The sequence below is a fragment of the Sus scrofa genome, chromosome 14 (assembly GCF_054392235.1).
Source record: "Sus scrofa isolate SSC_HxYL_T2T_F1_AM1 chromosome 14, Sscrofa_HxYL_maternal_Yorkshire_Landrace_v2.0, whole genome shotgun sequence".
NCBI lineage: Eukaryota > Metazoa > Chordata > Mammalia > Artiodactyla > Suidae > Sus > Sus scrofa.
Window position 1 is genome coordinate 147790680 of NC_139396.1, and position 27220 is coordinate 147817899.

The 27220-nt window shown below is 41.5% G+C and overlaps 2 long non-coding RNA genes across 2 annotated transcripts in view; one reads left to right on the forward strand and one right to left on the reverse strand.

Annotated features, from left to right (window-relative positions):
• LOC110256765 (uncharacterized) overlaps positions 1-1824 on the forward strand; it is a 14944-nt gene extending 13120 nt beyond the window's left edge. Inside the window, exon 3 of the long non-coding RNA XR_002338710.2 lies at positions 1565-1824. This is a non-coding gene — a long non-coding RNA (uncharacterized LOC110256765). The remainder of the gene's footprint in view (positions 1-1564) is intronic.
• On the reverse strand, positions 371-26780 carry LOC146397079 (uncharacterized). The gene is made up of 3 exons (XR_014826333.1): positions 26570-26780; positions 3329-3463; positions 371-1783 (listed from the first exon to the last, which is right to left on the reverse strand). It is a non-coding gene; the product is annotated as an uncharacterized LOC146397079 (long non-coding RNA).
• Positions 26781-27220: the final 440 nt, after the last annotated feature.

A 27220-nucleotide genomic window follows, 5' to 3' on the forward strand; every position in this document is an offset into this window, starting at 1 on the left:
TGTTCCCACCTGTTCCTTTTCTAACTGCCTCCATTGTTCCCATTAGAGCACCACATTGTGTTGAGATGATCTGTATCCTGATTGGATTCTCCCCTCCACCATACCTCTCATCACACAAAATGAATTCCATGAAAGAAGAAAACTTGTCTCCTTGGTCTTTGTCTCAGGCACCCAGCACAGTGTTTGATATGAATGTTGGCTGGGCTGTACACTCCAATTGACCATCCTGCCTTTTGTTCCAGGATGACTGGATAATAGCAAGACCACGAAAAGCCTCATCTCCAGGGCTTCTTGATATTGATTTTTTAAGGCACATTTCCTGAGGTCCCACTAGTGCCAAAATAGGAAGAAAAGTAATAATTTTTCTGACTAAAGAGGAATCACCAATGATTTATTCTTCTTTTCATCAATAATACTAGCTAACACTTACATAACTCATTCTAGGTGCTAACTACTTGACACATATCGTATTTCTTCTTTACAGCCACCTTCTGAGGTGGGCACTGTTGTAACCCCCATTTTACAGGGGATGAAACTGAAGTAGAGAGGTCAAATAAGTGGCAGACCACAACCTGGATACAGGTTGGTTGTTTCCAGTCTGTACTACACGGCACATCTTCTTGCTTTACTTCCTTGTCCCTTACTCTTACATGCTTAATTTTCAAAGCAGTACATCAATACACATTGTAAAAAATTCAATCAGAGCAAAAACCCACTTTAAGCCAACTTCCACCCAAGCCCAACTTTCTTCCCCAGAGGTAATCACTGCAATTGGTTTGATGGGTAGCCTTCTGAACCTTTTTTCTTTGTTTACATACAGTATATATTATGTATGTGTGTGTACATATACACAGAGAAATATTTTTCTACAAATTACTGTCTTCATTTAACAATTTGTCTTGGGAGTTCCCGTTGTGGCTCAATGGTTAACAAATCCAACTAGGAACCATAAGGTTGTAGGTTCGATCCCTGGCCTCACTCAGTGGTTAAGGATCCAGCATTGCCAGGAGCTGTGGTGTAGGTCACAGACGTGGCTCGGATCTGGCATTGCCATGGCTGTGGCATAGGCAGAGGCTACAGCTCCGATTAGACCCCTAGCCTAGGAAACTCCACATGCTGTGGGTGTGGCCCCAGAGAAGACAAAAAACAAAAACAAACAATCAAAAAAAATTTGTCGTAAAGATCTTTCCACAGATAGATGCATAGATAGATAGATGATAGATGCATAGATAGATAGATAGATGATTGATAGATAGATAGATAGATCCATTTTATCCTTTGGATGTGCATACTAGGGGTATATTCTGTTGTATCACTCACTGCATTATAGTTTACTCAGCCATTTTTCCTTAGTTGGTCAGTTGTGTTTTTTTTTTTTTTCCCGCTGTTACAAACAATGCTACATTGAGTATGCTTGAACATGTTTCTATGATCATTTGCAAATACATGTCTAGGAAAGATACTTAGAAATAAAATTGCTGGGGATGAAGGTTGTGTTGATTTTTTTTTTTTAACTGTGACTCACAAGCTGAGGCTGTGACTTTTTTTTCTTTATCATTCACAGATTAAAAATATTGAGGCTGCTGTATTTCCAGGAAATCAGTTTGTATTCAAGCACTCTTACACTCAAACCCATGAAAGAAAGCCAAGATCTTCTCTTTTTACCACGTCATCTTCAGAAAGGGGGAGTTTTGATATCATTTGTGGAACACACTGAGTCCTTGAGAATACACAATGGGCCCCCCAACAAAGGAGGTGGCAGATCCAGAGGAAGTGAAACTTTCTGTGGGGGAGAAAAAAAATGATAAAGTGGGTTAAATCTTTCTTTTTCCTCTTGAGTCCCTCTTTTCTGTATTTTGTGACCTGTGTGGTAATACCAGGTCTGGAGTATCCCTTTATCACTACAGTGGATAGCATAAGGTTCAGATTTAAAACACCATGGAGCGAACAATTCAGGAAAATTCTGCTTTAATGCCTTAAGGAAGTTGAGGGCCAGAAACCAACAATGATGAGGACTAAAGATTTAGCTAGAAGTCATATACAATCGCCGGGAGGGTCCCTTGAACTTTTCTGGACCCCTCCTAAGTCCAGAAAAGTCACAGTGGCAGTAGCCAGGGGTTGTTAGTGGCATCAGAACCCACTTCTAATGAGACACAACTAACAAGCATTGAAGCTAATTTCTTTCCTTAAGTGGTTTTGAAATTTGATGCAAGTACTAGTGTTATGGGGGGGGGGCGTGTGCCCACAGCATGTGGAAGTTCTCCAGCCAGAGATCAAACTCATGCCACAGAAGTGACAATGCCAAATCCTTTAACAACTAGGCCACCAGGGAACTCCAGTACTAGTGTTATTTTATATCAGTTATTTATTTTGTTATTTTAAATCTTATATATACTTTTTTATCTTATTTTAAATTTTGTCTTACTTGAATATACTCAGTATAGGAAGTTGACGTTACTCTCTGAGCCCCCCCGCCTTTGTTCTTAAATAATAAATACAGCTCCAGGAGGTCTCATCATAGCTCAGCAGTAATGAACCTGACTAGTATCCGTGAGGATGTGGGTTCCATCCTTGGCCTCACTCAGTAGGTTAAGGCCAGAAGGCCAGAAGCTGCAGCTCCGATTCAACCCCTTGTCTGGGAACTTCCATATGTCGTGGGTGCGGCCCTAAAAGACAATACATAAATAAATAAATAAATAAATAAAGCTCCGTTCTTTCTCTTTCACAGGAAGTATTAATGATAAGCTGTGTTTTTAACAAAAGATTAAACTTGCAGAACTCTCTGATGACAAACTAAGTGACAAATTTATTTATTTATTTATTTATTTTTGTCTTTTTGTCTTTTTTGTTGTTGTTGTTGTTGTTGTTGCTATTTCTTGGGCCGCTCCCGCGGCATATGGAGGTTCCCAGGCTAGGGGTCGAATCGGAGGTGTAGCCACCGGCCTACACCAGAGCCACAGCAACGTGGGATCCGAGCCGCATCTGCAACCTATACCACAGCTCACGGCAACGCCGGATCGTTAACCCACTGAGCAAGGGCAGGGATCGAACCCGCAACCTCATGGTTCCTAGTCGGATTCGTTAACCACTGCGCCACGACGGGAACTCCAAAATTTATGATCATATAACCAGAACGTTATTCACATCTTAGTCTAAATTGCCAGTGTTCAAATATGCTTTCTCCATATTCATTTGATCAGGGAACAACAAAAGGATATACGACCTAATTGTTTTGTTGGTGCTTTTCTCTCTTCCGTAGTTTTATTTGAATTACAGAAATATTTCAGTTCCTATCAGCAATTCTAACTCTTCATTTTAAAGTACATACCTAGAAATTCAAAGTGTAAATACCGGCGATGTTCTGCTTAAGGGTAACTAACTACCCATCTGTGACACTAGGAAATGAGGCTATCTTGAGTTTTGATACTGCCACCTTCAGGACGCAAGTCTTTATTCTGGAACTCTGGAATGGTAAAAAAATTAAATCTAATTAAATTTTAAAATAGTTCCCCCTCCCCCTCAAAAAAAAAAAGAGTTGTCATTTATTTAACACATACTTTGCACCAGGCCTTATGCTAAGAAGTTTTTAAAACTTTTTTTCCACTATTCCTTTAAGGTAAATCCTTATTTATGGAGTCATTCATTCATTTGACAAGGAAATAAACAGGGGACTGAGACAAAGAACAATGAAAAGGTATATTTAAGTTGGTTTGATTTAAGTCAACTTTGATTTCTGTTAATTGTTTAAAGAGCTAACCACAAAAAGAGGAGGAAAAGGTCATTTCAGAGAAGGGGTGCCCATACCATGGCTCTCTATGGGGGAATCTTGGCAGGTTCAAGAACTAGAAAGCCAACCCCTGTGGCCCTTGAGCTGAGCATGAACAAACTTGAGGGAGTTCCCGTCATGGCTCAGTGGAAACGAATCTGACTAGTATCCATGAGGATGCAGGTTCAACCCCTGGCCTTTCTCAGTGGGTTAAGGATCCAGCGTTGCCATGAGCTGTGGTGTAGGCTGGCAGCTATAGCTCTGATTCGACCTCTAGCCTGGGAACCTCCATATTCCCTGAGTTTGGCCCTAAAAAGACAAACAACAGGAGTTCCTGTCGTGGCGCAGTGGTTAACAGATTCGACTAGGAACCATGAGGTTGCGGGTTCGTTCCCTGCCTTGTTCAGTGGGTTAAGGATCTGGCATTGCTTTAAGCTGTGGTGTAGGTTGCAGACGCGGCTCGGATCCTGCATCCTGCTCAGCTGCATTGCTACAGCTGAGATTAGACCCCCTAGCCTGGGAACCTCCATATGCCACTAGAGCTGCTCAAGAAAAAAGGCAAAAAGACAAAAAAAAAAAAAAAAAAAAAAAAAAGGCAAACAACAACAACAAAACTTTGAATAATCACACTTCAAATTGGACACATAAGCAGAGACCAGATCAAAAACCTGAAATTTGATTTCTAAGCTAAATGTCATGAAAGACCCTGTAAGGATTTTAAGCAGGGAAATGCTGTGATATGATTTACATTGTATTATCTTTTGCTCCTACATGGAGATGGATGTTTAGAGATCAGTTTGGGGGCTGTTAAAGTAATTGAGTCGAGAGATGACGGCAGCACAAAATGTGATGGCAATAAGAGGTGCAGAATCAGCAAAGGAAACCAAAAAGAAAACAAAAAGACAACTTACAGCATGGGAGAAAATAGTTTCAAATGATGCAACTGACAAGGGCTTCATCTCTAGAATATATAAGCAACTTATACAACTCAACAGCAAAAAAACCAGTCAATCAATGGAAAAATGGGCAAAAGACCTGAACAGACATTTCTCCAAACAAGATATACAGATGGCCAACAAACACATGAAAAAATGCTCAACATCGCTGATTATAAGAGAAATGCAAATCAAAACTACCATGAGATACCACCTCACACCAGTCAGAATGGCCATCATTAATAAATCCACAAATGGCAAGTGCTGGAGGGGCTGTGGAGAAAAGGGAACCCTCCTGCACTGTTGGTGGGAATGTAAACTGGTACAGCCACTATGGAGAACAGTCTGGAGATACCTTAGAAACCTATACATAGAACTTCCATATGACCCCGCAATCCCACTCTTGGGCATATATCCGGACAAAGCTCTACTTAAAAGAGACACATGCACCCGCATGTTCATTGCAGCACTATTCACAATAGCCAGGACATGGAAACAATCCAAATGTCCATCGACAGATGATTGGATTCGGAAGATGTGGTATATATACACAATGGAATACTACTCAGCCATAAAAAAGAATGACATAATGCCATTTGCAGCAACATGGATGGAACTAGAGAATCTCATCCTGAGTGAAATGAGCCAGAAAGACAAAGACAAATACCATATGATATCACTTATAACTGGAATCTAATATCCAGCACAAATGAACATCTCCTCAGAAAAGAAAATCATGGACTTGGAGAAGAGACTTGTGGCTGCCTGATGGGAGGGGGAGGGAGTGGGAGGGATCGGGAGCTTGGGCTTATCAGACACAACCTAGAATAGATTTACAAGGAGATCCTGCTGAATAGCATTGAGAACTATGTCTAGATACTCATGTTGCAACAGAAGAAAGGGTGGGGGAAAAAACTGTAACTGCAATGTATACATCTAAGGATAACCTGACCCCCTTGCTGTACAGTGGGAAAATTAAAAAAAAAAAAAAAAAAAAAAAGAGGTGCAGAATAAAAACAGTAAGAGTCAAAAGATATTTTGGAAGTATAACCGACAGACTCTGCTGCTAGATCAGGGCAGGAGGATGAAGGACAAAGAAGAATCATGGGTAATGAAGAACCATGGGTTTGGGCGGCAGTAATCAAGTGGACGGCGGCCTCATTTCCTGAAACGGAGAATGCTGGGATGGAGAAGATAAGAAAGAGGAAGATCTGTGGAATTAAACCTGGATGTCTGTGAGGCCTCCAAGACAAATTTAAATAAGTGATTTGATTTTGGATCTTAGAGGGGAGGTCTAGGATGCAGATACAAATCTGAAATCGATCTGCTGGTATTTAAATACCTGGAGATCAGTGAGATTATTTATTTGTTTGTTTGTTTGGCTATGCCTGCGGCATGTGGAAGTTCCTGGACCACAGATCGAACCTGAGCCACAGCAGTGACAATGCCAAATCTTTAACCACTAGGGAACTCCATGATTATTTTTGAAGCTACCATATGAAAGGAAGAAGAAAGGGCCCAGGACTGATAGCTCAAGAGAACTAACACGTAGTGGTGGAACAGAGATGGGGTGAGAACGAGGTGAGAGTGGGATTATGTAAACAAACAAAAAAGAGTTCTTTAAAGGGAAAAATGTTCACCTGTATCCAGCAGTGTGCTGGTTAACATTTAACAAATGGCTCTTGAGGAGTAGGAGGGCTCTGGTTGGTACCATTTGCTGATTTCCATGATGTAAATATGCTCACCATGGCCAATTTTAAGCTATCAACATGCCTGCACTGAACTTGGAGTTGGAAAAAGATGCACATAATTAGCTGCCAAGTACCATAACCATCCGGCGGCTCCAGGACAACACTGCTGCTGAGAGGGAGCGTGAGAAGATAGGAAAATGTGCATGGAATTTGACAACATGCAGGTCATTGGTGACTTTAATAAGAGTCCTTTTTGGACTATAGGGGCAGAAGCCAAATTGAAGTGAGTAGAACAGTACAATGAAGGTAAGAAAGAAACGACAATATATAGCTTTCCTGAAGAAACAGATGGTAGCCAGAGAGAGAAGAGGAGTCAAGATTAAAAAAAAAAAAAAAAAAAAAAAATTGAAACTCAGCGAGATTAAGATTTTTGCCCTAAGATACATAAAATAAGTATAAATGGCAGGCATAGGATTTGAACCCAGGTATGTTTGACCCTAAAACTGTGCCTTTCAGAGCTTACTGGGTCATAGAGAAAAAAATTTTTAGAAGCCGTCTAAACATGTATTGATGATTTTTATTTTTATACTTTTCTGGATTTTTCAGTAGAAAAATTTTAAAAAGAGAATAAGCTACTTTCATAATTATAAAAATACTTATAAAAAAGAATAGATTCTATTTTTGTCTTTTTAGGGCACACCTGTGGCAGATGGAAGTTCCCAGGCTAAGGTTGAATCAGAGCTGCAGCTGCAGGCCTCGGCCACAGCCACAGCAATGTGGGATCTGAGCCATCTCCGTGGCCTACACCACAGCTCATAGCAATGCTGGTTCCTTAATCCACTGAGCGAGGCCAGGGATTGAACCCACGTCCTCATGGGTTCGTTACTGCTGGCCCACACCGGGAACTCCTAAAAATGTAATAGATTTTATATTTGCCAAGTAACTACCGGGATACAGCAAAGTACATGAAAAATCATTGGGTGGCCAAGAGCAACGTAAATAGCATATTACCAAACCGTGCCTCCCATCGCCACGTTTTACTCAGATAAATATTTAAACCTTCTGTTCCATTTACAGTTTCTAAATCAGCACACATTAAGATATCTGTGGTCTAAACTACCTAAAGATGCTACTTTTAAAATTCAGGATTTCAGAGATTCTAACTCTTAAGTGGTTTCACAACATTAGATACAGGAAGGGACTGGGTCCTGTTGTGTGCGGTGCTAAGAACACATCACAGCTCAAAAGACAATAGTAGTAGGAATCAGGTTATGGTGTAACTTCACTGTAAAAAGTCAAACTCTCTTGTACTGAGATTTAAAAGAAACTGGGAACTACCACTTGATCCAGCAATCCTACTCCTGGGCTTCTACCCAAAGAAAACCACGACTCACAAAGACGCATGTACTCCGATGTTCACTGCAGCACAATTTTCAATAGCCAAGACGTGGAAACAACCTAAATGTCCATCGACAGAGGAGTGGATCAAGAAGATGTGGAACATACACACAATGAAATATTACTTAGCCATTTGGAACTAAATACCAGCATTTTTTAGCTACAGGGATGGACCTAGAAGTTATCATGCTAAGTGAAGTCAGCCAAACAACGAGACACCAACATCAAATGCTTTCACTCACATGTGGAATCTGAAAAAAGGACAGAAGGAACTTCTTTGCAGAACAGATACTGACTCAACAGACTTTGAAAAATGTATGGTTTCCAAAGGAGACAGTTTGGGGGGTGGGGGATGTGCTGGGGGTGTGGGATGGAAAGCCTCTAAAATTGGATTGTGATGATAATTGTACAACTATAAATGTAATAAATTCATTGAGTAATTAAAAAATAAAAGAAAAAATAAAAGAAATCGGAGACTTTACTGGGGTTCATGAGGATGTTTTCCTTAGGCTTTGTAAGAAGACAGATCTCTGTGGTAAGAATAAGCATTCTTAGTAGAATGGGTACAGGGGAGGGATATGGGTGTACATGCAATAGATAATTGAGGTTCCATTTTTACATAATTCTATATTATATCATTTATATGTAAATACAACTTTAAGGTTATGGCTGTATCTCTGGCTTATAGTATTACACTATGATAATGATAATAGTTTTGAATGAATACAAAATTTCATACTAACAGAAATAGTTTTTTTAAGAGCACCAATACAATTACATCTTTTTCTTCTTAATGCTGGCATTTAATAGAATTACATTTTGTTTTTTTAAATAGAAAAATAGATTCATTGCCCTTTTGAACGAGACAAAAGTACATTATTTGCAGATAATTTAATTGTATATTAGGAAACTCAAGAATTATTTGTGGTGACACTACTTGAACTGTACAATAGAGTCTAAAACAAAAATAAACATAGAAAAATCAAACCGAAAGAGAATGGATGTGTGTACCTGTATAAGTGAATCACTTTGCCATACAGCAGAAGTTATCACAACATTGTATAATACTTCAATAAAACTTTAAAAATGAAAACTAAAAAGTCAATCAAAAATTTAATCTTACACATCAGAGGTAGTCTCTTAGAAAATATAAGGAAAAAGTTCTATTTTCACGAAAAGCTACAAAATTCTAAAATATCCTTAGAAGTATAAAGGCACTGTAGTCCACTAGAACTGGACCACATGTAGGTTTCAGTCCGAGGGTGGGTGTCGGAAAGATGAGGACTGGTTGTATTTAGCCCTGGGTACCTTTATTTTGTGAAAACGTCATTTATCTACCTGTGTGTTTTTAAAATAACCCCTTAATAGACGGATAAATAATAGAGTATTAAAACTTGGATTTGCCAAGCGGCTCCCATAAAATTATTTGATCACACTGCCACCTACTGGTGGTAAAAAAAGTGGCACGGTACTAAAGGCGTTTGTCACCTACCACGCATCAGGTATGGTATTAAGAACAATGCAAAAAAAAAGAACAATGCAAGGGTTGCAGGATAAAATATACAATGTTCACAAATTTAATTTCAGTTAGCAACCAATACTTTCATAGTATAAGTAGGTACCAAATATTGCATATGACACACCTATACTAAAAAATGATTCTTGGAGTTCCCGTCGTTGCGCAGTAGTTAACGCATCCGACTAGGAACCATGAGGTTGAGGGTTCGATCCCTGGCCTGGCTCAGTGGGTTAAGGATCTGGGGTTGCCGTGAGCTGTGGTGTAGGTTGCAGACGCGGCTCGGATCCTGCGTTGCAGGTGGCTATGGCTCCAATTAGACCCCTAGCCTGGGAATCTCCACATGCCGCGGAAGCAGCCCTAGAAAAGGTAAAAAAGACCAAAAAAAAAAAAAAAAAGACTCCTGGTTTATCTGAAATGAAAATTTAACTGTAGTTATATTTACTAAATCTGGCAACACTTAAAAATAGAGATAACAATGTTTACCACATTCTACTGCTTAAAACCTACCAATACCAATGGTCCCTCACTGGCCTCAGGAGAAGGTAGGAGCATCTTAACATGGCATTATAAGAACATTCATCTCTCTCCTCTGGTCTTGCTCCTTCCTGCCTTAGCACTGGCTTAGCATCAACATCAGAATCTTCCTTTTGCTCAGACAGTTTGCTTGGCCTAGATTATAGAGATGCCTGTTGTGTGTCTTTTAGTATGGTTTATGATCATTTTACTACATAGTTACATCTTATCTCTGGACTTAAGTGAATGTAAAAATTAATAGCAGATTGCAAATAAATAATACATTACTTCAAGGAGAAAAGACGAATGAGAACACACAACTTACATAAAAATATTACCTTGGAAAGACACATTGGAAAATACTTTATTTCCAGGGAACTTTGTGTCTTATTTAAATGTTAATGAAAGAAACATCTTGGTAAACGTAAACTCTGTGTGTATGTGCGGGGGGCGGGGGTGGGGTGAAGGGGCGGGGGGGGGGCTATATAATTTGCAGGGCAGCATGCAAGATGAAAATTGGAACCGAAATCAAGTACATGAAATTGGAACCTCTTGTTAAAAAATTATTAAGGATTTCAAGTTAGTAACAATAAAGCATTAACTCAATTTTAATATACATTTTAAATATATATATATATATTTACCAACTGAATTGATTTGGAATTTAAATTTTGAGGGAAGTTCCCTTTTGTTAAAAATAGCAGTATATGAATGACTTAAAATTCATAATGTTTTGTGATCTTACTTAATGGACCTATTAAACGATCAATAAGAAAGTAAAGGTTATAAAAATGTAAACTCTGCAACCAGTTCAAGGCCTGGCTTCAAGACTGCCAAAAGGACTTGTGAGTTGGCTTTAGGAATCCATAAACTCTCTCTAATTATAATCAAAATTGGGTATGTGTGTGTATTTGCAAATGCATTTTTCAGAGGAGAGCTTTTACCTTATTCCTGAAGGGATCAATAACCCAAAAAGGCTTAAAACTACTGTTCTATAAAATTATTTCCCTTTATTTTGACATTATTTCTGGCCAGCCATGCTCTACTTAAAGAAGCCTCTGCAATTGGTTTAAAAACTTTAAATGAGTTGTAAAGATTTTCTTTTTTTTCTTTTTAGGGCCGCACTGGTGGCATACGAAGCTTCCCAGGCTAGGGGTCAAATCAGAGATACAGCTGCTGGCCTACGCCACAGCAACACCACATCCACAGCTCACGGCAATGCCATATCCTTAATCCACTGAGCGAAGCCAGGGATCAAACCCGCATCCTCATGGATCCTATTCAGGTTGGTTAACCACTGACCCACAACGGGAACTCCAGTTGTAAAGATTTTTAAAACTACTAAAAATATAGAAGAGAAACATGAGGAATAAACAAGCACACGAGGATCCTAGTCAGAGAAATGAAATTGAAAAGGATCTGTATTAAACTCTTACACCCTAACTGTTACCATCAGAAAACCTGAGATAGTAGAATTGATAATTAATTGCAATGTTTCTTATGTAACGATGTATAACATTTATTGAACACACATGTGTCAGGCACTGTTCCAATAATCATTTACAACTATTACTTCGTTCAATCCTCTTAACAACTCTAAAACTCCCAGTGCAGAAAGGGGAAATCAGAAGCAAGCAGAGGTCGAGAAACCTGCCTGCCCAAGGACACACAGTGAACAGTGGAGACAGAGTTTGAATTAGCCAGAAAGTCAATATGCTTATAAGCTTTATTGTCTTCTTTATTATTTTAGATCCACTTAGCAAAAATATTACTACTGCATAGAACTTTCATTTACTAGATATCAAGATTGAAGAAGCAGAGACTGAAAAATCCATCCTTCCAGAACATTTTTTTCACTTGGTTTCCTAAACACCACCCCTCTGTGGGTCTCCTCCGACCTGCCACGGCTGCTCCTCCTTTAGGGCTTGAACCTCCTCTTCTCTCCAACTCTATACACTCCTTAGGTAAGCCAAGCCAGTCCCATGCTTTTAACTGCTATCCATATGGTGCTGATTTTCAACGGGATATTTCCAGTTTGAATGCTCCCTTGAAGTCTAGATTCATCGATTTCACTGCTTTCTCAACATCTCCATTTGGGGGTCAGTTCAACATCTCAGTCTTAACATGGTCCAAGTGAACTCTTCATCCCCCTCCTCCAAGGCTACCACAGTCTCCCCGCTTCCCTTGACACTCAGAACAAGAAATGTTGGAGGCATCTTCTCCCTCCCTCACATTCCATATCAAATCTATTGGCAAAAGAGGTCCACTTAACCTTCAAATATGTCCAGATGAATATATCTACTTCCTGAACCCAAGCCCACCATACCTCGGTCACAACCAAAGTCTCTGTGACAGTCATCTCAGATCTCCCAATAATTGACAACAGATGGCCCCAGCTGCTCCACTCTGAAATCCATCAGTGTTCACCGAGGCCACATTTCCCAAGGACAGCTTCCAGCTATTGACAGCACAGCAGAAACAGAGGGGCAGGGTATTCCTGGGACGTCTATGATGGGTATCTTTGGCTCAAGGACTTCCCACTGGCCTTGCTAAACTTTCCTGGACTGGCTCTTGCACTTTCAGACTCGTCCATCTAACCTGGCTGCCCTCCTCCTGTCCTTCACCGGGGTCAGACCTGCATTGCCTTCTGAAGGCTCTCGAAGCCTATTCTGACACCCTCTTCCTTTCCCCTCACAGGCTTCCCTTAAGAACTCTCTTATACCTCTGATCCCAACTTAGCTTCTCAGGGGAGCTGCACATACACAGACTTCCAGGTAGTCTTCCTGTTTCCACAATTACAATTACATTTAATCCTATAGACACAGCAGCCAGAAGTGACCACACTGAAATCAAACTCATCTTGGTCTGTAGGCATCACAAAGTCAGGCTCTTGCAGCCTCATGGATCTCATCTCCTCTTTGCAGATTCCACTACAGCCACACAACTCTCCTGGCTAGTTCTTGACCCATTAGGTATGGTTTGTTTGCCTTTGCACTTGACTTCCCTCTGGAGTGCCTTTGTCCTGGACAAATACACATCTTCACCCTTGTCCTCATTCAGGTCTGTCACTTTCTATCTTCTTATCCTGCTTAATTTTTCCTTCATAGAATGGAATCACTATTTGACATATTATATATATATTTTGTTTCTTTGCTTATGAGCTTTTCCTCCACTGCAACACAAGGACTACAAAAACAGACACTGTGTTTTAATCACTCCCATATCCCCAACACAAAAGTAATTGGCTCATAATAAGTACTCAACAAATTTTGTTAAATGAATGAATTCTTACTAAAAGCCGTGTATAAGGTCACAAAAATTAAAGGAATTTACAAGCATGTTTGATTAGGAATATCTGAGTTTTCTGAAGAACAGCACAACTAGAAAAATCAGTACCATCGGTGATTAAGGACACATATTTTTGTTTTCTTATTTTTTGCTGATTATAAAAAATAATGCTAAATCTTTACAAAACAAACTTCAAACCATACATTAATCACTCACCTATTTATTATAAAGCATGATGTAGTATTTTTGCTCAAGTAAGTTCAAACCACACTTAATTAATTGCCTGAATTTTAACCAGGAAAGCACTCAAATGTCAAGGGAGTGAAAATTGTCTTTCTGTGACTCTCAAGAGAATAAGTGATACTAGGAAGTAGGTAGTAAATCTATTTTTTTCAAGCATGGTGAAAAAAACATACAGGGAAACATTCAAGACTCTCCTTAATACTAATAACATATGACAGCAAATTAACTTGATAACTGTAATGAGGAGTAATTGGACATACATCTGAACTTGTGTGAGATTTAATGAAAATGGAGCCTTGAACACACTTGTAATGAAACCCAAATCTACTTTTTTACTTTTCTCTCCTCCTAATTATATTCTTAGGGAAGAAAAAAATAAAATAATTATGTAATCCTATTTTTAAAAACTGAGTCCCAAACTGTAAGCCAAATGGTCACATGACAGTTCTCTGATGTGATATCCTGTGCATACAAATGGCAGACTCTATGGCACGAAAATAGAAGCCACAAAGTACCTTTTTGGCAGTCTGCCCTGCTCTGAATGTTACATTTAGAGACAATAGAGAAAAATGCAGACACTGGGCCCTGTCACTGATGCCCTGCACAGGAAGGTCAGAATTATTGAAGTATTTACATGGTATACCAGTTACTCTATGTCTTTCCTATCAAATGGTTCAAAGAAGCCAAGGAGAAATGGCAGTTCTGGTTTTACCACTAAGCTATTGTACAAACTTGAATTAGCGCTTTCAATCCTTCCATCAATTGTGGCCAAAAGATATAAGCATGCTTTGGAGATGCTTACATCCTAGTGCCTGTTTAGGACAAAGAAAATTTTACTTTACTGAATCTTACTCTGCATTCCATGTGGAAGCATGGCCCAGTTTTTATTTTACCTAAGAAGCAGCAGCACTACATGATCCATCAAACATTTCTAGATAGTCACCCCTCCTGAGTGCATATGTTCCAGTGCAAAAAAGCCCATGACAGGCCAGGACACAGCAAGACCTGAAAGAATATTGCTTTGGGAGTCAGGAGCCCTGTGTTCCCATTTTATTTTATTTTTTATTTATTTTAAATGATTTTTTTCCATTATAGCTGGTTTATAGTGTTCTGTCAATTTTCTACTGTACAGCAAGGTGACCCAGTAACACATACATACATCCTTTTTCTCACATTATCATGCGCCAGTATAAGTGACTAGACATAGTTCCGAATGCTCTGTTCTCATTTTATTTTATTTTATTTTTATTTATTTATTTATTTATTTATTTTTGTCTTTTTGCTTGTTCTCATTTTAAATTGGCCACTACCTAGCTATGTGACTTTGGTAAGTTACCAAGACTCTCAGTATTATTTACCTATTGCTGCTTAACAAACTTAGTGGCTTGAAACAACAAACAAGTGTTACCTCCCAATTTCCGTAGGTTAGGGGTTCAGCAGTAGCTTAATGGGTTCTGGCTCAGGATTTTTTCATGAGGCCACAGTTTCCTAGATGTCACTTAGAACTGCAGTCATCCAAGGCTTGATGGGGCTGGGGATCTGCTTCCAAGCTTATGTGGCTGCTGGCAAGAGGCCTGGGTCCTCGGCATGTGGGTGTCTAACAGGGCTGCTCATGATAGGCAGCTGGCTGTCCCCAGAGTGACCTAAGGGACTGCCTAGACAGGGGCTGCAATAGCCTTTCCAACCTAACCCCAGAAGCCACAGCCATCCCTTCTGCTGTTACTGCTCCGTTCCTGTGAACTAGACCTGGGGAACAGCAGGAGGGGAGGGCGTGAACCCCAAAGAGCAGTGGGGCTCAATGGGGAACATCTTGGAGACTGGCTACCCCAGTCTCAGCTGCCTTATCTACAGCAAGGTCTTTTAACTGAGCTTGAAGGCTGATGATCTCTTCCTCCCTCCCCCTTCTCTTCTCCCCCCCCCCCCCCCCCCCCCCCCCCCCCGCGCCAAAGGCCAATTTCTACTCCTTTTCACTGGAAGCCCTATGGCTATACCCAGCTCCGCCCCTCCATGTCACTGTCATTTATAGACTCTTGGTCACCATGTCCCACACCTGTCCTGTTGCTGTGACTTGGGACCTGGCTTGTCCTTCTCACTTGTCCTTGGGACCTGGCTTGTCCTTCTCACTTCAAGTCCTACCATCATCCTGAGACTTCCACGTCCTCATGGGTGGCCCATCCTTCACCATGGCCTTTTCATGTCCTCAGCCTCCTCACCTCCAGGGCCCTTCCCATCCACCCTGATCCAGAACCTGTTTCACACCAACACCCTGGATTTGTCACCACCAAAACTGTTCAACTTTGTAAATAATAAATTCAGTCATCACATGCTCTCACTGCAACTTCCTACTTTTCCAATTCTCTCATCAATGAGTCCTGAGATGGGTCCCAGACCTGGTTGGGACTTCTGGGAAACTGTCACTTCTGCTTTCTCTGTATCAGATCTCTCTTGTCTGCATTTCCACCTCGAATGAGATTTTAAAGTCCATCACTTGGACCACTCTCAGCATCGATTCCTTGCCTCCTTTGTCTCAGTCTTTCTTTCACATCTGCCTGAAAAAGCCTTAGTTCTGACTGGCAATCTTGTACCTTCTCCACGACCTACAACCAGATTGCTGGAGACTGCTGGAGAAAAGCGCATGAGTACAGACTAGGTACAGGGTCATCACATTCTCACCAGCTTCCAAAGATGTTCACCTGTGCCATAGTCACAGCTTCTCTAGCCCATTCTGTCCCTTTCCAGTCCCCACAGAGGCTACTTCAAATATCGCCCACTTCCTTCAAAACTTCAAAGCCGGGAGTTCCCGTCATGGCTCAGTGGTTAATGAACCCAACTAGTAACCATGAGGTGGCGGGTTCGATCCCTGGCCTCGCTCAGTGTGTTAAGGATCCGGTGATGCTATGACCTGTGGTGTAGGTCAGACACGGCTCAGATCCTGTGTTGCTGTGGTTGTGGTATAGGCCAGTGGCTACAGCTCTGATTCAACCCCTAGCCTGGGAACCTCCATATGCCTCCGGTGCAGCCCTGAAAAAGACAAAAGACAAAAACAAAAAAACAAAAAAACAAAACCTTCAAATCCACCACTACCATTCCCTACCCCACACTCCCCACACCTCTCATCATCCTCATTTGCTTTTCTGCTTCCCCAAAGAAACAGAGTTCTTTCGCCAAGGTCTCTGTGGCTGGACCCGTCCTTTCCTCCTTCTCTCCTGTTACAGTGGAAGAAGAATTTTGATTCTGATCTGCTTCAGTCCCCCCTTCAGTCCCTCCATTTCATTCCCTCTCACCTTCTCAAAAACTCTGATATTACTTAACCCAATGCCATCTCATTTCCACCTTTCTGCCTTCCCCGAAGGGTCCTTATTTTATTTTGTTGATTTCCTCCTTTGTCTAAAACTGCGCTGCCCAACATGGTAGCCACTGACCACACATGGCTATCAAGCCCTTGACATCTAGAGTCCCAACCAACAAATCCAGGTTTCAAAGACTTAGGGTTGTTTTGTTTTGTTTTGTTTTGTTTTTTTATGGCTGCACCTGAAGCATATGGAAGTTTCCAGGCTAGGGTCCAATTGGAGCTGCAGCGGCTAGCCTATGCCACAGTCACAGCAACGTTGGATCCAAGCCACATCTGCAACCTACAGCACAGCTCATGACAATGCCAGATCCTTAACCCACTGAGCAAGGCCAGGGATAGAACCCACATCCTCCTGGATACTAGTCAGGTTCTTAACCCACTGGGCCACAATGGGAACTCAGACTTAATCTGCTGAGCCACAATTAGATAATTTTTTAAAAGAAAATAAATTATCTAATTAATCACTTTATATTGATTACATATTGAATGTATGACTTTGGTGGGGGGAGGGTGTTGGGTGGCACAAGGTAGTCAGATTTGCCTCTAATTCCTAAATACTATCATCTGAAGAGGCCATTATGAAATTATCTGGTCTGCTTTATCTGAGTGACGCATCACATTTTCCTTTGTATATATTCAAATTTAAAATTCTTACATAGTTGAACCCATTATAAAAGAATTTTATCTTTTTTTTTGGTCTTTTTGCCTTTTCTAGGGCTGCTCCCGTGGCATATGGAGATTCCCAGGCTAGGAGTCTAATTGGAACTGTAGTCTCTGGCCTACGCCAGAGCCACAGCAACGTGGGATCTGAGCCACGTCTGCAACCTACACCACAGCTCACAGCAACGCCGGATCCTTAACCCACTGAGCAAGGCCAGGGATCGAACCCACCACCTCATGGTTCCTAGTTGGATTCGTTAACCACTGAGCCACGACGGGAACCCCAGAATTTTATCTTTTTATTTTTGCCACAGTCACAGCATGAAGAAGTTCCCCCAGGCCAGGGATCGAACCCACACCACAGCAGTAACCAGAGCCACAGCAGTGACAATGCTGGATCCTTTAACTCTTAGGCCACCAGGGAACTCTTCTTTATTTGTGAATAAAAGAAATTATCTTCTACTTTAATATTATCTGTGATCATAAAGTACCCAATTGTGTAATTACTATTTTTTAACCCAAGGAATTTAAATGTGACTATTTTCTCCTTTAAATAATAATATACTCTCAATTACTATACTACATAAAGTATATATATAGTCAACATATATTATATTATGCATAGTATCATATATGAAATTAATAGTGCTGCTGGTGCTATTATTAATAATGCTAGTCATATTTAAATATAGGGCTTTTATGGATTTTAGTGCAATGAAACTCATTCCAGACCTCTGACTATAAGACAATCAGTAATGTTACCTCTTAGCTTGTAGATGATATCTACTGCTGAACAGAAATAGTTAATTTTGATATGATACTATCTCTCAGTCTTTCTCTTATGGTTTGCTTTTGGGGTCTTGTTTAAGAAAATCTTCCCACTCTACATTCTCCTACATTTTCTTTCATTATCGAAACTGTACAGATTTACCTTTCATTTATGACTTTAAGCTATTTGGTGTTGAGAGTTCCTGTTGTGACGCAGAAGAAAAGAATCCGAGTAGTATCCATGAGGATGCAGGTTCGATCCCTGGCCTCGCTCAGTGGTTCAGGGATCCAGCATTGCCATAAGCTGTGGTGTAAGTCACAGACACAGCTTGGATCCCGACTTGTTGTGGCTGTGGTGCAGGCCACCAGCTGTAGCTCTTATTTGACCCCCAGTCTGGGAACTTCTACATGCCACAGGTACAGCCCTAAAAAGCAAAAAAATAAAATAAAATAAACGATTTTAAAGTGAATGACTCAGTGGCATTGAGTACATTCACAGTGGTATGCAAGCACTATCTTTATCTAATTCTGTAAATTTAGTTGGTTTTAATATTGAGCAGGATATATTCAACTCTGCCTCAGTTTCCTCATCATTAAATAAAAACAACATAGCCTACCTCATAGAGTGGTTGTTAACATTTTTAAAAAGTAGTGTATCTTAAGTGATTAGAATAATGTTTGGCACTAGCCATTATAATATTATACCATGTTATTAGTTATAGTCAAAAAAGACGATCCAGGATGATCTCACTTCCTTTGCTGACACCTCTGCCTCTACCCAGACTCACTATCTTGGAGGAGTTCTGGGCTCGTGCCTTGAACCGCTTCTCTTCTGTATTTACACTCACCCCCTTGATGACCGCATCCAGGTTCATGTATTTAAATCTTCCTGTGAGTTCTAACTACTCCCTAATTTATACTTCTGGCCCCGACCTTCCCACCAAGCTCTAGAGTGACATATATCCAACGGCCTCCTCAGCATCCCCACTTGGGTATCTACTACATACTTTACAGGTCTAATCTTACGCACTGAGTCCCGTCTCTGAAAACTTCACAACCGTTCAGTCATCTGGGCTGAAACCTTGACGTCATCCTTGGTCTTGCTCTTTCTCTCACTCGTATCCACCCTTAAAGAAAATTCTGTCTGGATACCTTTGAAATATATCCAGAATGGAACTACATCTCCTCCTTCCACTGGAATACAGTGAGCCCTTCCATCTGGACTCCTTCCTTCTACTGACTTAAAAAAAGAAAAAAAAAGCACAACCTCAAAGTTGAGAGTTACGTTTTATTTGGGGTGAAATTAGGACTTACGCCCGGGAGACAGCATCTCAAGAAGCTCCGAGGAACTGCTCTGAGGAGACGAGGGGTAAGCTGGGATATTTGAGTTTTTGCAACAGAGGGAAAGCAGTAGGAACAAAAGGTTTATAGATAGCCAGATTTACAGAAAAAGATTTATAGAAAACCAGTTTCTAAGAGAAGATCTGGGTTTGGGTTTCCTGGAATCACTCCTTTGATATGCACCTAAGCTGGGGGCCAGTCGTCCTGGTTTCTTTCCCGATGTTCCCTCAGGGCTCACTGGCCCACCCTTGGGAGTGGCTGTTCTCACAAAGGACCCTGACGTCTTCTGTCCTGTCACTTAACTACAGCCCAGGAGGCAGTATTTCAGAGTTATCTGAAATATTGCCCCAAAGAGGAAAGGGGGAAATATCAAGATAAAAGTTGTGAAGGTGAAGGGGGAGGTGCCTGCAGCCAGGCACGCATTTTGCAGAAGTTTGCTGCTGGTCTCGTGAAGGTGACGACTAGTTACAGAGTTACTGTATCAGTTATCAAGGAAGGATTTTAATGTTTTTCTAGAAATGAGGAGATGCAGGAATTAAGCTCGTAAGATCTTCTCCTAAAAATATCTATCTGAAGACCTGTTCTTCCAGTTTTCCCAAAGCACAGAGTGCCTCACCCCTGTCTGCCCCCTGAGCTCCACTCTGGGGGTGCTGTGGGTCAGCAGCTTCAGGGGATCATGTTTTACTCCCTGTAGAGGGTGATGGCAAGTGCCACACTTCAGTTCACACCTCCATTCTTGCCTCCCTTTGTTATTCACAAAGCAGCAGCCAGAGTAATCTTCTTTAAAATGTAAATCAAATGTTTCCGTTCAAAACCTTCAGTTGGCTTCTAGGTTACTCAGCATAAAATCCCTAGCCCCTAAACCCTTGCCCCAGGAAGTCAGTTTTAGGAAGATGGTAGTTAATTTTTTTTTTTTTTTTTTTTTTTGCCTTTTTGTCTTTTTGTTGTTGTTGTTGTTGTTGCTATTTCTTGGGCCGCTCCCTTGGCATATGGAGGTTCCCAGGCTAGAGGTCGAATCAGAGCTGTAGCCACCGGCCTACGCCAGAGCCACAGCAACGCGGGATCCGAGCCGCGTCTGCAACCTACACCACAGCTCACGGCTAAGCCTGATTGTTAACCCACTGAGCAAGGGCAGGGACCGAACCCGCAACCTCATGGTTCCTAGTCGGATTCGCTAACCACTGCGCCACGACGGGAACTCCGGTAGTTAATTTTTATATGATAATATCTCTCAATGTGTCCTTGCATGTCCTAGCATGTGTTTGAGAAATGAGTAAAGGACTATGGCATTCAAGAAACAGTGCTAGACATCCTGCAATACACAGGCTATTCCCATAAAAGAGATAATTGTCTTTCGTCCCCTAGAACTTTAAAATTTCTGGCTGAATATTCATGTAGATGAAAAGACTACTTACCATTAGTTCAGCATTTAATATGTAATAAAATTTCCAGGAAGGCACTAATTTGTAAATTAAGGGAATGTGGCACATTATGTTTTCTTTGGAACATTGCCAACAGTTGCGTACCACACCAAAGAATCACATTATTCTTGGCCACCCATTTGTTGTTTCATCGCTAGTATAACACGCTGGAATAGACTTATAGATGTCACCCTTATGCTGATGCCACAAATAGATGTAAACATCTATTTTATCACGTCCACTTTGTAACTGAGCCTCTGCAATTATATGTGAAAACACATACCATCCTATTACATCAGGTCCAAATCCACCCTCCTAAACTCCACTTTGTAGTCTGGGTCTTTTCTGCAGACTTGTTTCTCTTTTGCGGGGTAACTGTTCAGCTCTGCCGGCAGGGGGTGGTAGAGGGAGACTGCGAGATTTAAGAAAGGAAACAGAGCTGCCTCTTCCGGTTGTGGGCAGTTCCTGTCGTTGTTGGCTCGGCAGCGGCGCTTCCCTTTGGCAGCAGCAGTTAGTTCCAGTCCTGAGCTTCTCGTAAAGCTTCTAGAATTAGCCTTCAGGTGCCACAGGACTCGCTGGACAGGATCTTCTTCTCAGAGGTCTATGTCCTAGATCTGTGGGGCCCTCTTCCAAGCCTCTGGTTTTTGAAAACACAAACTTCTTCCCCGTGTTCTGATGGCAGGTTGTTATTTCTAGGACTCAATGTTTTCCCGTTTCTTATAACTTTTTTTTTTTTTTTTTGGTCTTTTTGCCTTTTATAGGGCTGCTCCCGTGGCATATGGAGATTCCCAGGCTAGGGATCTAATTGGAACTGTAGCCACCGTTCTACGCCAGAGCCACAGCAACATGGGATCCGAGCAGCGTCTGCAACCTACACCACAGCTCACAGCAACCCGGATCCTTAACCTACTGAGCAAGGCCAGGGATCGAACCCTCAACCTCATGGTTCCTAGTCAGATTCGTTAACCACTGTGCCACGACGGGAACGTCCCCCTTTCTTATATTAAATTCTCTCTGCTGAAACGGCTGGTGTGGTTTCTGTCTTCCTGACTGCACTCTAGCATGTGCGATGTTTGGTGCCAGAGTGGTTCCAGGAAACAGACCCTCAAAGGTGGGACTTGGGATTGCTTCGTTATGTCCTTAACTGAAAGTGGGGTTGAGATCTCTGCTACTCGAAGATGGGAATCCAGTTACCTGTGGTCATGCAGGTCATCATGATGAACTGAAACATTACCTGCAGGTGACTGTGAGGAAGTGCCTGGGAAACAAATGGCCTGGAGGACCAAGTGGCTGTGGCACTGGGCTGTTATGGTCATAATAACGAGTGTGAGAGCTGCTTCTGATTGCACTGGAGAACTTACAGAAAGAAAACAAGCTGGAGGTTTTAAACTTTCATCATAAGTCACAAAGACCTAGAGGGTATCTATGGTGAGCCTGAGATAATTTGCAATTTCTTACAGCTGCATGGTCAAACTCAGTGAAAATCATACCCAAGTTTAGTTGTTTGGGTTGCAAAAACAAAAACTAAAAACTGAAGTTGAATTCATGGACTTGCCACGCCTCTTATGTTAAAGTTATGGGATTGAGAAGGAGTGAGCCTGAGACATGGAATGGGGACCTCTGCTGGAACTGCACAAAGATGAGAACTCTGAACTCTCCAGTCTCTTGGAGCCTTTCTTGCCAGCACCTTCAGCCTGTCCTCTTGTGTCTGAGGAGACTAGATTTGCTTAAAGAGCCCATGTAAGCTCACCTAGGGAAGCTGCCTTGCAAAGAGATGCCTATCTTTCTCAAGACCTACCCTGACCAACCCGAAAGCCTCTAGACTCAGCTCTCAGCACACTCCTGATAGAAAGTCAGTGGCTTCCTGCAAACTCAGTTACAACACCAGTTTAAACACAACATCCTGTCAAATCTCAGGGGCAAAACACAGAAAAGAAAAATATCTTGCAAAGGAGATTTTTAGAAATAACATTAACCAAAAAATACAATAGTTTTTTTTTTTTTTTTTAATCTCATATTACCATACCCACAAAGGCCATGGCATTTTTTTTTTTAGGCATCAACACCACAAAAGCTAAGGAGGAAGTTGGTCGTTTTTGTTAGGGAGCAAGAAATTTCTGGAAAAGAAATGTTTCACTTATTTGGAGGACCAGAATTATATGGGGGAGATTTTGTGTGTGTGTTTAACTCAGGTTACAAAGCATTTTTCCATATGTTATCTTAGCTTCCAACAACTATTCTCCATCGAAAGGAACCAGGGAGAAATATTTGATTCTACATCTAAGACAAGGAGAGTATGGGATGAGCTGGGACCACCCTGCAGCAGAAAGGAGGAAAATGCTCAAAGAATGACAGTGTCACATTAAAAAGACACAGAAACCGGGGGGGGGGGGCTCCTTTGGGCCAAAAACTGAGCATCGAATAATTTTTTAAAAATAAAAAAAATAGCAATGGATTATAACTCATTGATTGAAATAGGCAACTCTGTGTCCATAGTGATAGAATTAAAATCAAAGTCAGATGGACATAATCTTTATATTCATGAGAAGAGTATTTAACAGTAAAGTTTGGCATCGCCACCTTAACCAAGAGATCCAAGTGACTTTGTCTGGTACTGAAACAAATGGAAACTATGTGCCACCTGATGGGATGTAATGGGAAGAAAACATCACTCTGTGATGATGTTCCTTCCAGGAATGCACACCTGAATTAATCATGAGCAAACATTGAGAGGCATCCTACAAAGGAACTGGCCCGAATCTTCAAAATCATCAGGTCATGAAAGCCAGCACACAAGGGACTCCTCCAGACTGAAGAAGGATAAAGAGGCAAGGCAACTAAATAGACCAAGTGATTCTGAACCAGATTCTTTCTCTATAAAGGGCATGACGGAGACAATGGGTGGAAGTTGGACTGGGGTCTGTGGATTAGATGACAGTAATATGTTAGTTTCAGTATCCAGATGGCTGGATATGGAGTGGGTTGAATGGTGGCTCCCCCAAAGATAAGCCTAGGCCCTAATTCCTGAAACCTGTGAATGTGACCTTATTTGAAAAAAGGGCCTTCACAAATGTGATTAAAGGATCGCAAGATAAAATCACCCTAGGTTATCTGGATGGGTCCTAAATCACGAGTCCCTAGATAAGACACACAGAGAAGACACAAGAAGAAGTCCATGTAAAGACAAAAGAAATTGGAGTCAAAAAACCAAAGAACTCCTAAGGCCTCCAGAAGCTCTAAGAGGCCACGAAGAATTCTCCCCTGGAGCCTCCAGAAGGAGCACAGCTCTGCTGACACCTTGATTTCGGACTTCTTCCAGACTACGAGAAAATAATTTCCTCTTGTTTTAAGCCATCAACTTTGTGGTAGTTTGTTATGACAAGACTAGGAAATGAAGACAGTTTACTGTGGTTATGCTGAAGAATGTTCTTGTTTGTGGAAATACACACTAAAATGTTCAGCAGTGATGGGCATCTTGTCGGCAACCTGCCCTCCTATTTGAAAACCATTAGATTTTTTTTGGAAGAGTACTTGAACCTTTACTGTAATTTTGAGATGGTTTCAACATTTTTTTAGAAGTTAAAATAAAAAATTTACTAGAGTGGTTGCCAGATCATGGAGGGTGGCAGGATGGCCACTCCCAGGAAAAACTCGAACTGTCTTGGAATGGCACCCATTCTGAAGGATATGGGCAGTCAGAGCACAAATAATAAAGAGTCAGAAATCAAATGTTGGAGTGTGCCTTTCAACATGTGCCCACAATCCTGGATGATGCAAATTTTTATTTTATTTTATTTTATTTGGCTGTGCCCGCAAGCATGCAAAAGTTCCTAGGCCAGGGACTCAAACCCACACCACGGCAGGAACCAAAGCTATAGGAGTGGCAATGCTGGATCCTTAACCAGCTGAGCCAACAGGGGATTCCCATGGGTGATGCAAATTTTTATTCAAGCCATTCTAAGAAATCTACTCTTGAGACAGACAGTATGAAACTAGAAACCCAGGGCTGTGAAGATTGGTCTCTCCCCAGCTACCCTTCACTAGGTATTTCTTATGGTAGGCAATTCTCCATGGAGTTTCAATATACCTTGGACTATCTTTTCAAGAATTTTGCATAGCATGGTGTCTTTCTCTCTCTCTGGGTCAGAGGACTGATTTGTTTCCTGACCAAGACAGCAGAGATAGAAAACTCCCAAAGACAGTTCAGGATAGAAAAGTTTCCCCCTCTTGGGAAAAACTGGCTTATATTCCAGGAAAATAAGGATGGAGTCTCCTTCCAGAAAGGAGGATGGGTAGGTATACTCAACATCTCTCAGCCAAGACACAAACCTGTGTGTGTGGCTTCTACCTGGGCCTGCTCCACACTGCCTCCCGTGGGACTCAGGTGGCAACGGGAGCTGACATAAACACGAAGCTTATGCTCCTGATGGGAAGTGAGTAATAAGCTTTCTAAATCCAATCGGACTTGATTCCTTCTCAGCCAGATCTATGGAAGCAAACCTATCAGCCTCCCACCACGTTGCTGCTTAAGAAATGCTTGACTGCTCGACAGAAAACTTAAACCCCTTTATCACCGATGAAGCCAAATGCGAGACGAAGATTGTTACCTGAAAGGTCCTGCTGAGCAGCTCCGAACTACAGGTTGAAGTCCTTACTTTAAAGCGACCTTTCTCAGGAAGACTAGTTTCACAGGAAAGTGTCAGTGTCACTAGCAGCAGACTTTCTACTGCTATTATTCCTACCATAGCTCCTTAAACAGTGTCAGTGTCAAGCCACAAGATCACAGTATAGACCTCACTTTCTCAGTGTGTACCTGTCGAGTCAGTTCCTGCAACAATTGGAGTTTGAAATTTGCAATCTGATTGATCCACAATGTGGGGACCCCAAACATTCTCATCACCACCAACACAGCTTCATGACCAAGTCAGTTAAGTATCAAACCCACGGGAAAAGAAAACAAGCTGATGACCATACACCATGTAAAGAATACAGTCTAACCCTGAGGCATTTCAGGGGAAAGAAACAAATGGAGCTTACGAGATCTTCTCAAGTGGTATCTTAGAAAACTTGAACAAAACCACAAAAACCTGGAGTTCCTGTTGTGGCTCAGTGGAAATGAATCTGACTAGCATCCATGAGGACACAGGTTTGATCCCTGGCCTTGCTCAGTGGGTTAAGGATCTGGTGTGGTAGCCTTGCTCAGTGGGTTAAGGATTCATTGTGGCTGTGAGCTGCGGTGTAGGTCGCAGACATGGCTCAGATCCTGTGTTGTTCTGGCTGTGGTGTAGGCCAGCAGCTGTAGCTCCGATTCAACCCCTAGCCTGGGAACCTCCATAAGCCCTAAAAAGACCAAAAAAAAAAAAAAAAAAAAACCAAAAAACCCCCACAAAAACTGCAAAAATTTATGACATCGTTTTTATAGGGCATGGGTGAGAAAACGAAAAGGACCATAGGGGAAGGAAAAATAACACTTCCCTAAGTACCATTTTATAAAGGTCTATATAAGTTAGGATGATACACAAAGATTTTACTACGGGGATTTGACCTTTGCATCTGTGGGAGATGATTAAAAAAAAAAAAAAGGACTAATTGTAATAAATATACCACACTAATATCAGATGTTAAAAAAAAAAAAGATATAAACATAGGAAAAAAAAAAAAGCTGCCTGCATACCTGATGCTAGAGCTTGAAGTCTGCAAGGCAGGCAGTTGAGAGGAAGATGTCAAGTGGTGGAGGGCAGCAAGGACACACCAGAACCACGAGCATGAACGGGAACTCAGGAGGACCACCTGCAAGCCGGGTCAGCCTCTCATGGTCTCCAGCTTTAATAATGCCGGTATCCCACAGGAGAAGCTGGTGTCCTTTGCCATAGAGATAAACACACCTCTGGGGAAGGAGTCAGAGAATCTGGAGGAGGATCCAGGGGAAGATGGAGCAGTTGTGGCCCCGCACCAAGGAGGTGAGCCAGCAGATAAACAACCACAGGCATGCTATGGAAGCCCCTGGGACCCTGACCCAACCTTCTGAGCATGAAAAATAACATGGATGCTGCTCCGCTTTTGCCCTCCAAGTCTCACACGAAAATGTCTCTTGTGGGACACCTTAGCTAGAAACCAGAAGGGAATTATGGGAGGTTTCATTCACATACCCATCTCTTTAAATCACCCTTCATTTCCAAATGAAGCCAACAAAAAAGTCAAGCTCCTACCTAACATGTACAGCTATTCCGTATACAACTAAAGCCACACTATTTTCCCTAAAGAGGCTATGAAATATTTTTTTATCCGTGGATGATGTTCATTCTTTTTGAGCTAATTCATAGTC